This window comes from Photinus pyralis, unplaced genomic scaffold (assembly GCF_008802855.1).
Source record: "Photinus pyralis isolate 1611_PpyrPB1 unplaced genomic scaffold, Ppyr1.3 Ppyr1.4_LG5, whole genome shotgun sequence".
Lineage (NCBI taxonomy): Eukaryota > Metazoa > Arthropoda > Insecta > Coleoptera > Lampyridae > Photinus > Photinus pyralis.
Genome location: NW_022170596.1, coordinates 32763154 through 32776213, shown reverse-complemented (window position 1 = coordinate 32776213; position 13060 = coordinate 32763154).

Here is a 13060-nt window from a genome sequence, read left to right as displayed (position 1 = left end):
AAGTAAGAGAAGCTGGTGAACCCCATTTCCTGATGGTATACAGTGAGAAGAAAATTTGAAAGTTGCCGTTAATTCGTATAGGTTTTACCAATTTAAAAAAATCGCTGCAAAAGCAAAAATCAGGGCCGAATTATTAGCAGTAACTTGAGTGGCCGCTGCTCAGCATTACTCACGAGTATTCTGCCAAATTCAGATATGGCTTCGTAGTACCAACAATACCGAACAGTGGGGTGGAAGAAAATGAAGGGCTCATTGTAGCCTATTACAACACTCTTTACGCGAGGACCACAATCCGTACAAGTGTACTACAACTTATTTCATGCAAATGTACGGTTGCATACATGGAGCAAATTTGCAAACATCTTTACGACCCCGTCACCCACTGATCTCGAAAAAGAGTCGCGAAGGAAAGTAATAGTTTGTACACACCAATTTATTTCGATGAGACCTTTCATTAGAATACCATGACAGGTAGAACGTGTGTTTACCTCCTCCCCCCCCCCCCCATGTACAAAATTTGTACTTGGTACCACTAAAGGCATGCGTATACAAAATCTCAAACCAATTGATTGGTTTTCGTATGTAAAAGTTATGCACGTTTTACTATCACAAACAGCATCTCCGGAAATAATTCATGGGTGGGGGGGGGGGGGGGGGCTTAAAAGAGCGAAATTTGATGGTCGCCTGGCACATCCTTCAAGATGTAGGCTACATATTGCAAAAAATTGCAGGAGTCTAGTACCATTTCCCTAGACGTACTTCAGAACGGTAAAAGTGGGCCGGACGGATGGACGGACAAAACACAAACAGTAGCACATTTTTTTTAATTCTTAAAAAATGCTCTAAAAATTTCACAAAGTATTTTTTAATAGGATTTAAATGCCACTTCCTGTTAAAAAAGTGAACCTCCAGTTCACTCTACGTTCTTGAGCATGACCACTCCAGCACACCTCTTGTGGTTAGGGACTCTTCTGTTGAAGTACGATCATAAAATATTTTATAAATTATAAAGTGTGTAGATGTTAAAAAAAAAATATATGATGAATATTGAATGACATTTATGAACTTCTTTATTTTTCTATTATTTTGAAGCTCAAGACGTTTTATTAATGTTCTAACATTAATCTTTCAACAGATTATGAGACTTACGCGTTAGTGTTTCAAAAATTAAATCCGGAAAAGTGTTACGTAGAATCACGTGTGTGTTACTGTAACTGGATTAAAGACGTCGTGCAGGTACATTTTTTCGATCGGTAGTTAGCAGAGTTTTCGTATCCAGACATCAAGGAGGAGTGTAGCTGTCTCATCACATTTAGAAGGAGTAATAATGACGATTAAGAATTACAATGATGGTCTTGATCGAGGACTCAAACTCACAGACGACAATTATTTCGCATGGCATATTAAGGCCGGGGCGATCATGGAGCAGCGAGAATGCTGGGATGCAGTTGATCCTGGTTTTGGCGGTGAAGATTTGATAGAAGACTTCAGCGCATGGGAGAAGAAGAAAAACTCCAGAGCGTTGTCACTTATTTTACTTTCGGTAAGTGATAAATATATTGACTATATAGGAGGACATAAAACGGCAGAAAAAGCGTGGATAACCCTATCTAGTTTACACCAAGATTTTAGTGTGATGCATCAACTTGAATTTCTGGAAGATTTAACTACCATAAAGAAAGGAGATACTTCAATGACCGAGTACATTTCAAAAATTCTTGATCTCAACCGAAAAATATTACGTTGCGGTATAACTTTTGATGAACATGCTCTCTCATTGTTTATTCTGAGGGGTCTTCCAAGGGACAAATATGAAATCTTCATTAGAACACTGGAACATCAAGAAAGTTTAAGTCGTGATGACATCATAAGTAAATTGTTGGTGGAAGAGAAACGTCAAATCAGATTAGACGGACTGTCGACAAAAACAGACGAAGTCAAAGCTATGAAAGCAGTGCAGAACTCAAAAGCAAACCAAAGTATGAAATCGAAAAACTATGGAAACAATACTCACCGAGCTAAAGGAGAAAATAGAAATGACAATCGAGTCTATCATGGAAACAGTACTCAACGAGTTAAAGGAGAAAGTAGAAATGAAGATAGAGTCTACAAGTGCTACACCTGTGGAAATTTAGGACACAAATCTTGTGACTGTCCAGAGTTGAAGGAATTCTTGAGACAACAACGATACAAGAAGGAAGGTATGGCAAGTAGTGCTATAAGTGAAATTGTCGATTCAGTCCACAAAGCCAAAGCGTATTGTTCAGTAGGAGTTAAAGGCAATATGAAGCGGAAATGTTGGTATTTAGACTCTTGTTCATCAGATCACATGACACCATTGAAAGAAGAATTTGTCGAACTGGATGAAGATTACTGTGGCATCATCAAGATGGGAAATGGGGACGAAGCTCAGATAGAAGGCAAAGGCATCGTCATGATTCGTACACCTGAAGAAGACGGAGGATTCAGGATCACGTTGTCTGAGACACTTTTCGTTCCAGACCTTGAATGTGCTTTGATGTCTGTTTCAAAGTTGACAGATAAAGGTTTGGACGTCATGTTCACTGGTGAAAGAGGAGTAGTTTTGGACAATGATGAGCTGATCTTTAGAGTAAAGAAGGATGATCGGGTATACGTTGTAAATACTGCGGATATAAGAAGTAAAAATTTTAACATTGAACAGAAGAATGGATTAGCATGTAGAGCAGTCTATAACATGCAGCTATGGCATCGAAGATTTGGACATGTGAATAAAAGGGATTTGTTGAGAATTCCTTTCCTCAAAAATTTAAAAGAAGAACCAAATAAAGATGACGAGAAATGTGAAGTTTGCATTCAAGGAAAATTCAGTCGTTTTAGTTTCCCTAAGAAAAGAAGTGAGAAAACAACAGCAGTATTGCAGATCATCCACAGCGACCTAATGGGTAAAATTTCACCACAATCTATTGGCGGATCATTATTTATTATGACTCTTATTGACGATTACTCTCATTATATCGTTGCCAAATGTTTGAAGACGAAGGATGAGGCATTTCTTGAATTTGTTAGATTTCATAAGGAAGCGGAAAATCAACAGAAAAAGTTACTGACCCTGCAAAGTGACAATGGTGGCGAGTACATATCAAATGTTTTCGAGAAGTATTTGCATGAAAATGGAATAAAAGATAGGAGAAGTGCACCAGGTTGTCCGCAGCAAAATGGTCTGGCAGAACGGCAGAACCGCGTTCTGATAGAAATGGCAAGATGCATGATGTTAGAATCCGGTGTACCCATGAATTTTTGGGCAGAAGCAATTATGACATCAGTTTTTATCAGAAATCGGTGCCCCTCATCTGCAATTGACTTTAAAATACCTTACGAAATCTGGCACAATAAGAAATTAAAGTTAGAGACAGCAAATTTAATTAAGATTTTTGGTTGCCAAGCATGGGCAATGAAATCTAAATCAACGAAATTTGAATCAAAAGCTGAAACATGTGTGCTTATTGGATTCGCCGAAAATACGAAGGACGGTTATCGATTATGGAGTTTGAAGCGAAGAAAGGTAATCATCAGGAGAGATGTAATTTTTCAGGAAGAGATTTTTCCATTTAAACAACCTGTATTGAAAGTACCAAGTGAATGTCGAAACCAAACTCAGACATTTAAGATTAACAATTTTGACTGCAATTTCCTAAGCGAGTTAAACGAAAACGAAGGATTGTTTTCTGAAATCTCTACAGATAAAAATTATTCTATTGAAATTGTACCCGAAGGAGAAATGGTTGCTCAAAATCAAGACGTGTTAGATGGAGAGCTGGAAATTCAAAATCAAGAAGCTGTAATAGAAGAAATGATTCATAGCCAAGGAGAAGAGCAAACTGAAATCGATAATACTGACGAAGGACCTGTACAATTAAGAAAATCTAGTAGAGCACCAGTAACAAGAAAATTATGTAAATTGCCATGTTGTATGTCTGCTCAACTCTACAATCATGAAGAGAAGATTCCGTCCAGTTATGAGGAAGCTGTGAATAGCTCAAACGCACTTGCATGGGAGGATGCCATTAATAAAGAATTTCGGAATTTAAATTTGCAAGAAACCTGGAAAATTATAAAACGACAACCATGTGCAAGGGTAACAGGATGCAAGTGGGTGTTCTCAATCAAAAACGGAGATGGAAACATTAAGAAGTATAAAGCCCGACTTGTTGCACAAGGTTTTCGTCAAACTCACGGAGTAAACTATTTTGAAACTATGAGTCCTGTAGTGGAGAAGAAATCAATCAGACTTCTGACCTATCTAGCTGTACATCATGGATGGAGGTTGGATCATGTAGATGTAGTCGGAGCGTACCTCAATAGCAGTTTGGATGAGGAAGTATTGATGGAAGTACCTGATGGATTAGAACTCGATAATGTTATTTGGAAAAGCCGAAAACAGAAATGCGTAGCCAGTTCATCAACTCATGCAGAGTATATCGCCCTTTATGAGTCAATGTGTGAATTTCTGTGGCTACAAACTTTGTTACGTGAATTAAGTGAAGAAGATTTAATTTATGGAAGAGAAATTGTTTATTGTGATAATCAAGGTTCGATTGCAATTGCAGAAAATGAAAATATAATGGAGAGAAGTAAGCATTTTGTTGTTAAATACAATTTTGTGAGAGAATGTATTAATAACAGAATGATAAAAGTAGAATATATACCTTCATCAGAAAACCTTGCTGACCTCTTCACGAAATCCCTGTCGGGGCCCAAAACAGAAATGTTTGCTAAGGCTATAGGTCTACTCTAAGAATCAAGATTTTTTAAATATGAAATAAGGGGAGGTAATTTGTATTTTATATTTAAAACTGTGTATTCCCTATTTTGAACTTAGAAGTAAGTTTTGATGTAGTATTCTTTATATGAATTTATAAATATTTTTAATCGAGGGGAGGTGTTGAAGTACGATCATAAAATATTTTATAAAATATAAAGTGTGTTGATGTTAAAAAAAATATATGATGAATATTGAATGACATTTATGAACTTCTTTATTTTTCTATTATTTTGAAGCTCAAGACGTTTTATTAATGTTCTAACATTAATCTTTCAACAAGAAATGCACGGTACTGATTAATTGTGATTGTTTTGAATCTTGTTGAATTCGCGATTCAAGTTAACAGTGAGCTCTCTGGTGGCAGCACATTCCCACTTATTATTTGTATCGCCATTTTGTTTATTTGCAATAGTCAAGGGTAATTAATATTGTAGTTTTTATGGCTGTAAAAGTAAATACATTTGCAATCAATGTAATTACACCTTAAAGAGCAAAGCCAATAGCCTCAGCAGCTGACGCCTAAGGAGGGATTTTAGTGGGTATACCCAATATCCGGGGGAGCCCCACACTTTGTGCGTAAATGCATTTCCCCTCCTAAGAAAAAAAAAGGATAGTTTAAAACGTCCATTTCATCACGTTACTTTCAGGAATTTTAAATGTGATCAGTGCAATTATGCAACCTACAATAATAATAAGTTAAAGAATCATAACTTTTCCGAAGTCTTTAATTGTTAAGCGTGCGATTAGATAAACAAAAAACAGTCATTGTTTGACACACTTCGCTTTTGATATAACTTTCTATCACTGCTATCAGTGTAATTACGCTACAATTAAGCATTCGCTTAAAGTGTCACTTATTAACACACACGACCTTCTCAAACATATAATTTGTGAATAGTACAATTGCGCTACTCGCAATATGAAAAACTTAAAGCGGCATGTTCGCATTGAAAAATGTTACGAACACACATCGAAGAATACCTATTGTTTAAATTGTGGTCAGTGTAATTATGCCAGGAATAGTAAGCCTGTTTTAAAGCATAACCAACGTAAGGGAATGTCGGCGAGTGGTTGTACAGTTATCCGAAAGCGCTAGAAATTAAATGATGAATTGTAGTAATTAATTAGAAAATTAAGATAATTGCGTGTTCAAGATAATTCAAGACAGCCTGGGGTTCTTAAGAAAGAGGCCTTTCAGGAAATTATTAAGGGGCTATAGTTTCAAGTCTCAAAAACGGCATGATAAACTCAAGTCATTTTCAAATTAGTACAATTTCACTTAAATACCTGCTTGAATAACTCAATGCTTACAAACCGCCATTTGTTAATTATATTAGCGCCTCAAGTGTTAATCTTAATCGCGATTAGTGAATACAAGACTTTCAGTTTGCAAATTTACCACGGGAAAAAATAACAAGTTACGAAACAGCTTCCTTTGGCGACGCTAAAATATAATTTTTTTATTTTTTATTTTATTGCCTTTATAGTGGGCGGAGTGTTAGCAATTTGCTACTCTTCCCACTCAACCCACTATACAATCACAAACATGGCCTTATCCGGGATTCGAACCCAGGACCCTTGTAGCCAAAGTTAGAGCTTCTAACGTAAGCTCTTCTGAACTACGCAGGTCGGCATTCAGTTGGATAAATTTCGTCAACCACATAAGGATAAAAAATGCCAACTCCCGCATAAGATGAGGGGGGAGGCTCCTCCTGCTACCCAGCCTTTGGCTACGGCCCTGATTTCATCGCCCTATGTGTTATAGTTGCACAGAAATTAAAGGAAAAATTCAAATGTTGGGACTTTTGTGGGCGTAGTTCCCAAACAAACATTTTGGACACTCTAGATTTATGTAAAAAAAGTGTTTGCTTTGGTTTCCTCCACCAATAATTTTTTACACATTTATGTAACGTAAATCTAATTACGTCGTTTATTTACAATTAACGAACAATAAAATTTACAACAGTCTTAAAATGGATTAATTTATACCAGTAAATACAATGTATCACTCACAATTTATAAAAAAAAAAACAAGAACTCGAAACACAATCGGATTTGCTTATATAGAACGCAACCTTCTGTCTAGAATGTTCTGGAGTGTTCAAGGATGCTTCAGAACGTTCTCGAAGAAACACGTAGTATTTCTCGGAAAGATTAAGTTACATGTGCCTACGTTCTTTAAGGCCGAGGACTCTTAATGGCGCCTCGAGGTCTATGGGGATTCCTGGAATATTCGCCGTACTTTTTATAAGCAGATGTTGAGCATAATCTCTTTTCAAATTGCACAAATGAGGACAATTTTGGCACCAAATTTGACGGCAATTGGAAATCGGCGCTTTTAGTACAGAAATAGACACCTAGACGTATCTTCGGTAATACTGACTCCCCACATCAACATCAGATTTTTAAATCAATGTATCTAAGTCTCTACCATTTACGCTCTTGAAAAGGAGTGGAATTTTTTTTCAAATTTTCGTTAGTGGTTAACTATTAGGTAGTATACAGGGTAGTTTTTATAGACAGTGTACCATTTTTGGGATGTACTGGCGCTGTGTTAAATTGAGTGTTTTCTCTCGTTATTCTCCTTTAACCTCTGCTCGCTACTTTCATTTGAATGCGGTGCTTTATTTAAATCTCTTGTGATTTCTTTGAATCCTTCATTCTGTTGCCGACGCGCGCATTCCTTGTATTGTACAAGACTCATTCTCGATTATTACTTGCAAGACCATACACGCCATTGCTTACTTGAGAATTTTGTCGACCATTTTTGGGATGTACTGGCGCTGTGTTAAATTGAGTGTTTTCTCTCGTTATTCTCCTTCCAAGCTTCGCTAATGCTATTTGCAAATTTGTCTTACAAGTTTTAAGGCCGTTTTGCGGTATGTAACGACAATTACGCATACACTTTTACTTTGAATAATCATTTTTAATTTTTTTTTCTTTTCTCACTTCTTACTTCTTAGTAAATTTGAACTTACAACAAATGATACCTACGTTTACAAAACCTAATATACATTATATACAGTTAATTACAAAATTTGAATCCTTCACACAGGCCAAAAAGCATTATGTGTAATTGAAAATATTCACACCCATTACAGACATTAAATCTGAATCCCGAGTCTACATGCTATTTTCGTAGACGTTAAATGCACACATTTTCAATATTGCCATAGAAATACCTTTCCCCCTTAGAGAGTAAATAGGAAGGAGCAAATCAAAATTGAAAGACTGCTTGCAAAATATCTTAAGAGCCATGAAGAATGAGCGTTGTTCCGAATTGTTTACCGAAAACAAATAGCAGGGAGCCTTATTTACTACTTAAAAGGAATTTTAAACTTTACACCTCATTATGAAACGGAGAATAAGTTTCGAAGTAGGCCAAATCAACAAAGTTTTGCATAGGATCAAGGAATTCAATTAACTCGTATAAAAGTTATGGGAAAATTGAAGTGTGCTAGGTAGTAACGGTTAATATTTAAACTTCTTAATGAAATAAATACGTCTTAATAACTTTAAACTCCCCGGCGAAGGGGAAGAAATAAAGTATAAAATGCTTTTAGGAGATATGTATTTCTTAATACTAAGGTGAAGCAATGAAAGAGCGGCCGACACTCCAGAAGTTTCTTAATTTTTGTTTGACACTTTCGTTAAAGTTTATTAATCTGAAAGGGCCTAAATTGGGACCGCATCTCACTTTAGCGTTTTTATCGGCGCTCCCGAACTACTCTGCTAAAAAATTGACCGCGTGCTTTTTTTATTTTTCGTAAGCCGGTCACAGGAAACTCGTAGGAAGAGCAGGTGAGGTATAGAGGTTTTTAAATTTTAATGACGTAGGAAACGCGCAAACGACAGCAGGCCTTTCAAAGTGTGGATTTATTCTAAATATGGGTGGACTGTAATCTCCTTATCGGGGTTTACTTTAAGGTCTTAGCACTGTTTTTCCATCTCGTTATAATAATATTATCTTAAAGAAAACAGCGTAACTTTATTAAGAAGTGAACTTTCGTAGGTGATCTTTGCGAGCACCGGTTAAATTAAAAAGCGAGATGGGGATGTAAAAGTAAATATTTGAACGGCATGAAGCGTCTTTAGAAGTTAACGTAAAATAAAAGGTTCGTTCAAACAAACTTTTTAATTTAGACAAGCAAAATGTGCCTATCTATTTGGAAAATTCGCCATGTCGTTATTGATATTAGCTTCTCATTGGAAGGTAAAAGATTTCGAATTTCCCCCAAAACGCGTTTCCTTTCATCTTACTAATTATGCAAGGGTTGTGTAAAATACTATTATCTATTATCGAAGCGTTCAGTGCTCGCATAAGAGGAAAATTAAATAAAGGTACCCCACCTACGCAAAGATTTACTGCTTCCTTTGATTATTTAATTATAAATCATTGGGGATGTTTGAGTTACCTCGAGCGAAATGCCCGAGATGTAAAACGAATTTTTAGCCTTAGACATTACGGATTTATTTTTCAATCTGCGCGAGTTCACGTTTGTAAAAGGCGGGGTGGTACCTGGTGGTGGTTACTGAGATTTACGTGGCCGATGATTTTTAAATCACGTGTACTTAATTAAGGAAGTGCTATAAAATTTAATCTTAAAAAGAGAAAGCTTTTTCCTGTCTACGGTGGAAATGAAAAATTAAAATCCAGATAAGCTTACACAAAAGTTTGTCCGAAATTCTCGTTAAAGTTGTTCACTCACTTTATGACAGGTTGTCGTTTACAAACAAATGAAGTTAATAACAATGCCTTCGGGAGTACAGACTGTAGATTATTAATTTCTATAAAGCTGGTGGCCCTTCATTACACAAAAGTGAAACGCTTGATTATCTCGTTGACAGCTTTCGAGGGCCGCAGGCACACATAACAAGATGCTATCTCGCGTATGTGACAGTCGCTGACACATCCGAAATTCCCCCATTTGCTCCCCATTATTTCCCTTTCTCGCCCCCTTATCAAACCGGCGTCAGCTGAAATCTATCAGAATACCTACCTACTCCTATATCTTTCGTGAACATTAACCATAGTTACCTAATGATATTGATTAACGTCGACAAACGTGTATTAATTACCTACGCCTACGTGAAGAGTATTATTTCTCTTCTGCTACACAATGCCTTAGATTACTTAACATTGTTCCCCTTCTTTTGAGAAAATTAGTGCTAAACACGAGGGCTTCCGAGGAACAATTTTCATACATCAGTTTAATTTCCATTTTCAAAGGAAATGTTTAAGGCGATTTGCCTGCAATTTTCTCCGTTCTAAATTTATTACTTTATAGGTTTTTCACCTTATTTTAGTTAGTAATAAATACAGTCCCAAACAAATGCAGCTGATACACCTGGTTTCCTACTCAAGGTGGAGGAGTAATCACACAAACGATCCTTGAACAGATAAACACATTTATTTTCAGTTTGGGGATGTTCTTCACCTTTGTAAATACTATCTTTTCTACTGACAATCGCGAGATAGGTGTTATTCCCTTCGAGCAAATTTGACGTCGCTAAAGCTTCTTGATTATAAACCTGCCTAAAATGTGATATTGCGAAGATTTGAGCTAATGAAATAAAATAAATGGCATGGAATTGAAAAATGTTACCTGCCAACGATAGTCTCATTGTCATTAATACTTAAAAATTCATAACCAAAAAGTGCTGATTCACACTTGACGTGCCTTTGAAACTGATGTTTCACTTACAGTGACAGAAATTACAAAAATTTATTTCAATTTTCTAAAAATATAAAAGGCCTAATTCCTAGCTAAAATCAAAAAAATACCCCTGTTCGCCAGATAATTAAATTACGTTTTTTGAACGAAAATTAACGATGCCTGCAAATTGGAAAATTTGTTAAATTTAGTTGTTTTATTGTAAATTTAGCAACTGTTTCAGTCAGTTAATTGTATTAGTAAGTATCATAAACCTTACAACGCATAAATAAGGGAATGTTTAACCGTAATTTCGATGTAAGATAAAAAGTTTTACCCAAAATTGTCATGAAACCTTCATTTTCATGCCTACTTTATGTGAGGGAAATGTTAGTTTAGAGTTTAGACAAATTAATTGACTTTATTTACTAACAACGGCATGTGAAAGATAACGAGAGCAGGTGTTTATCGATACGGGCGACGAAGCGGTGTTTCGAGAATCTCCGGGAAACAACGAGTAAGTAAGTTTTAAAAGCTCTCAGATTTGTGTAAAGTGTTTGATTTGTCATTCACCATATTACCATTGTCCTGACCAGATAATTTGGATATTAATTTGACTAATCGGTGAGTACTTATTCTTGAATTGTTCGTTTTTTTATTTGTCCGTTTTGTAAACGGATTATGTGTTTTCAAATAGCGTCGTTAGCATTAACATTTTTTTTACAGGTTTTTGCGTTTCATTTTGTTATCATGAAGTGTTTTAGAATATATTCTTGTAATGTCCTGTTATTAATCAATTATGTGTCAATTTGAATCCCGATTTGAGATGCAGGTAAAGTTTAATGTTCTCTGTTTGATTTTACAAATTTGTTTTAATCTATTCTAATGCACTTATGATCCTTTTCCGTCACTCGTATCGTATTTTTCCCGCCACAAAGCATACAAACATCTTTTTCTGATGTGTATGTGGGGAAAGGGCATGCTAAAAATTGATTCCTTAATTCACTGATCCTTTAACACGGTATCACGGCTGGAGAGAGAGATGCGCCCAAACAAAACCTAAAAAAATAATTATCTGATCTCATAGAATAAAAATTACAACCATAAAGTTCTTCGTCCATTATTATTATTATTATGGTCGGTGTTTCTTGTGAGAACTCAGGTCTAGCCTGGTTAACTAATCGCACGGATTAAAATCAAGTAACGATTAGTGTCTGTGTCTGTGTCTGGTGAAGTTATGTAGGGTCCTTAAAAAAAAAATAATAATAATAATAATAATAATAATATCACACACGTACATTGGACATCTAGGGATAATGTAATTCGTACTTACCAACATACCTATTGATGGGCACAATAGCCAACGCTATCAGGAAAGAGGAAAACAAAACAAAAAAAATCATTATAATAATTCCTGTAATTTTATTAAATGGAGTTATTGTGTAAGTGTTTCTTTGGCTTTGCGTTTGGGTTGAATACGAGTGGGTTGTGATAACGTGGTGTGCTTCTGTGAAGGAGTTTTGTGTTTTTTAATTGTATTTATGGTGTTTCTTTGTTCCTGAGGTCGTATTTGTGAGGTTGCTTGGGTTTTTGGTGGAGATATTGCAGTATTTTGTGAGCCTGTGGTGATGTTAAGGTTTTTGCGTTTCGGTTGTATACGAGTGGGTTGTTTCTGAGAAGAAGGAGTATTGTGTTTTTTAACTGTGCTAGGGCGTGTAACTTTATTGGGTGGACCTGTCTTTGTAGTGCATGTTGCGTTACTTGTATTTATGATGTTTCTTTGTTCTTGAGGTTGTATTTGTGAAATTGCTTGGGTTTTTGGTGGAGATATTTTAGTATGTTGTGAGCCTGGTAGTTCTGTTAAGGTTTTTGCGTTGCGGTTGAATACGAGTGGGTTGTGAAAATGTGGTGTGTTTCTGTGAAGAAGGAGTTATGTGTTTTTTAACTGTGCTAGGGCGTGTAATTTTATTGGGTGGACCTGTCTTTGTAGTGTATGTTGCGTTAGTTGTATTTATGGTGTTTCTTTGTTCTTGAGGTTGTATTTGAGAGGTTGCTTGGGTTTTTGCTGGAGATATTTTAGTATGTTGTGAGCCTGTAGTTCTGTTAAGGTTTTTGCGTTTCGGTTGAATACGAGTGGGTTGTGAAAATGTGGTGCTTTTCTGTGAAGAAGGAGTTTTGTGTTTTTTAAATGTGCTAGGGCGTGTAACTTTATTGGATGGACCTGTCTTTGTAGTGCATGTTGCGTTACTTGTATTTATGGTGTTTCTTTGTTCTTGAAGTTGTATTTCTGTTGTTGCATGGGTTATTGGTGGAGACATTACAGTATTTTGTGAGCCTGTAGTGCTGTTAAGGTTGTTGCGTTTGGGTTGAGTACGAGTGGGTTGTGTTTGTGATAACGTGGTGTGTTTCTGAGAAGAAAGAGTATTGTGTTTTTTAGCTGTGCTAGGCCGTGTGGGTGAGGGCGTCTTTGTAGTGCGTGTTGCGTTACTTGTATTTATTGCGTTTGTTTGTTCAGGAAGTTGTGTTTGTGTGATTGGTTGAGTTAAGTTTGGAAATATTACAGTATGTTGTGTGTCATGTTGTGAGTCTAAAGTGGTGTTTA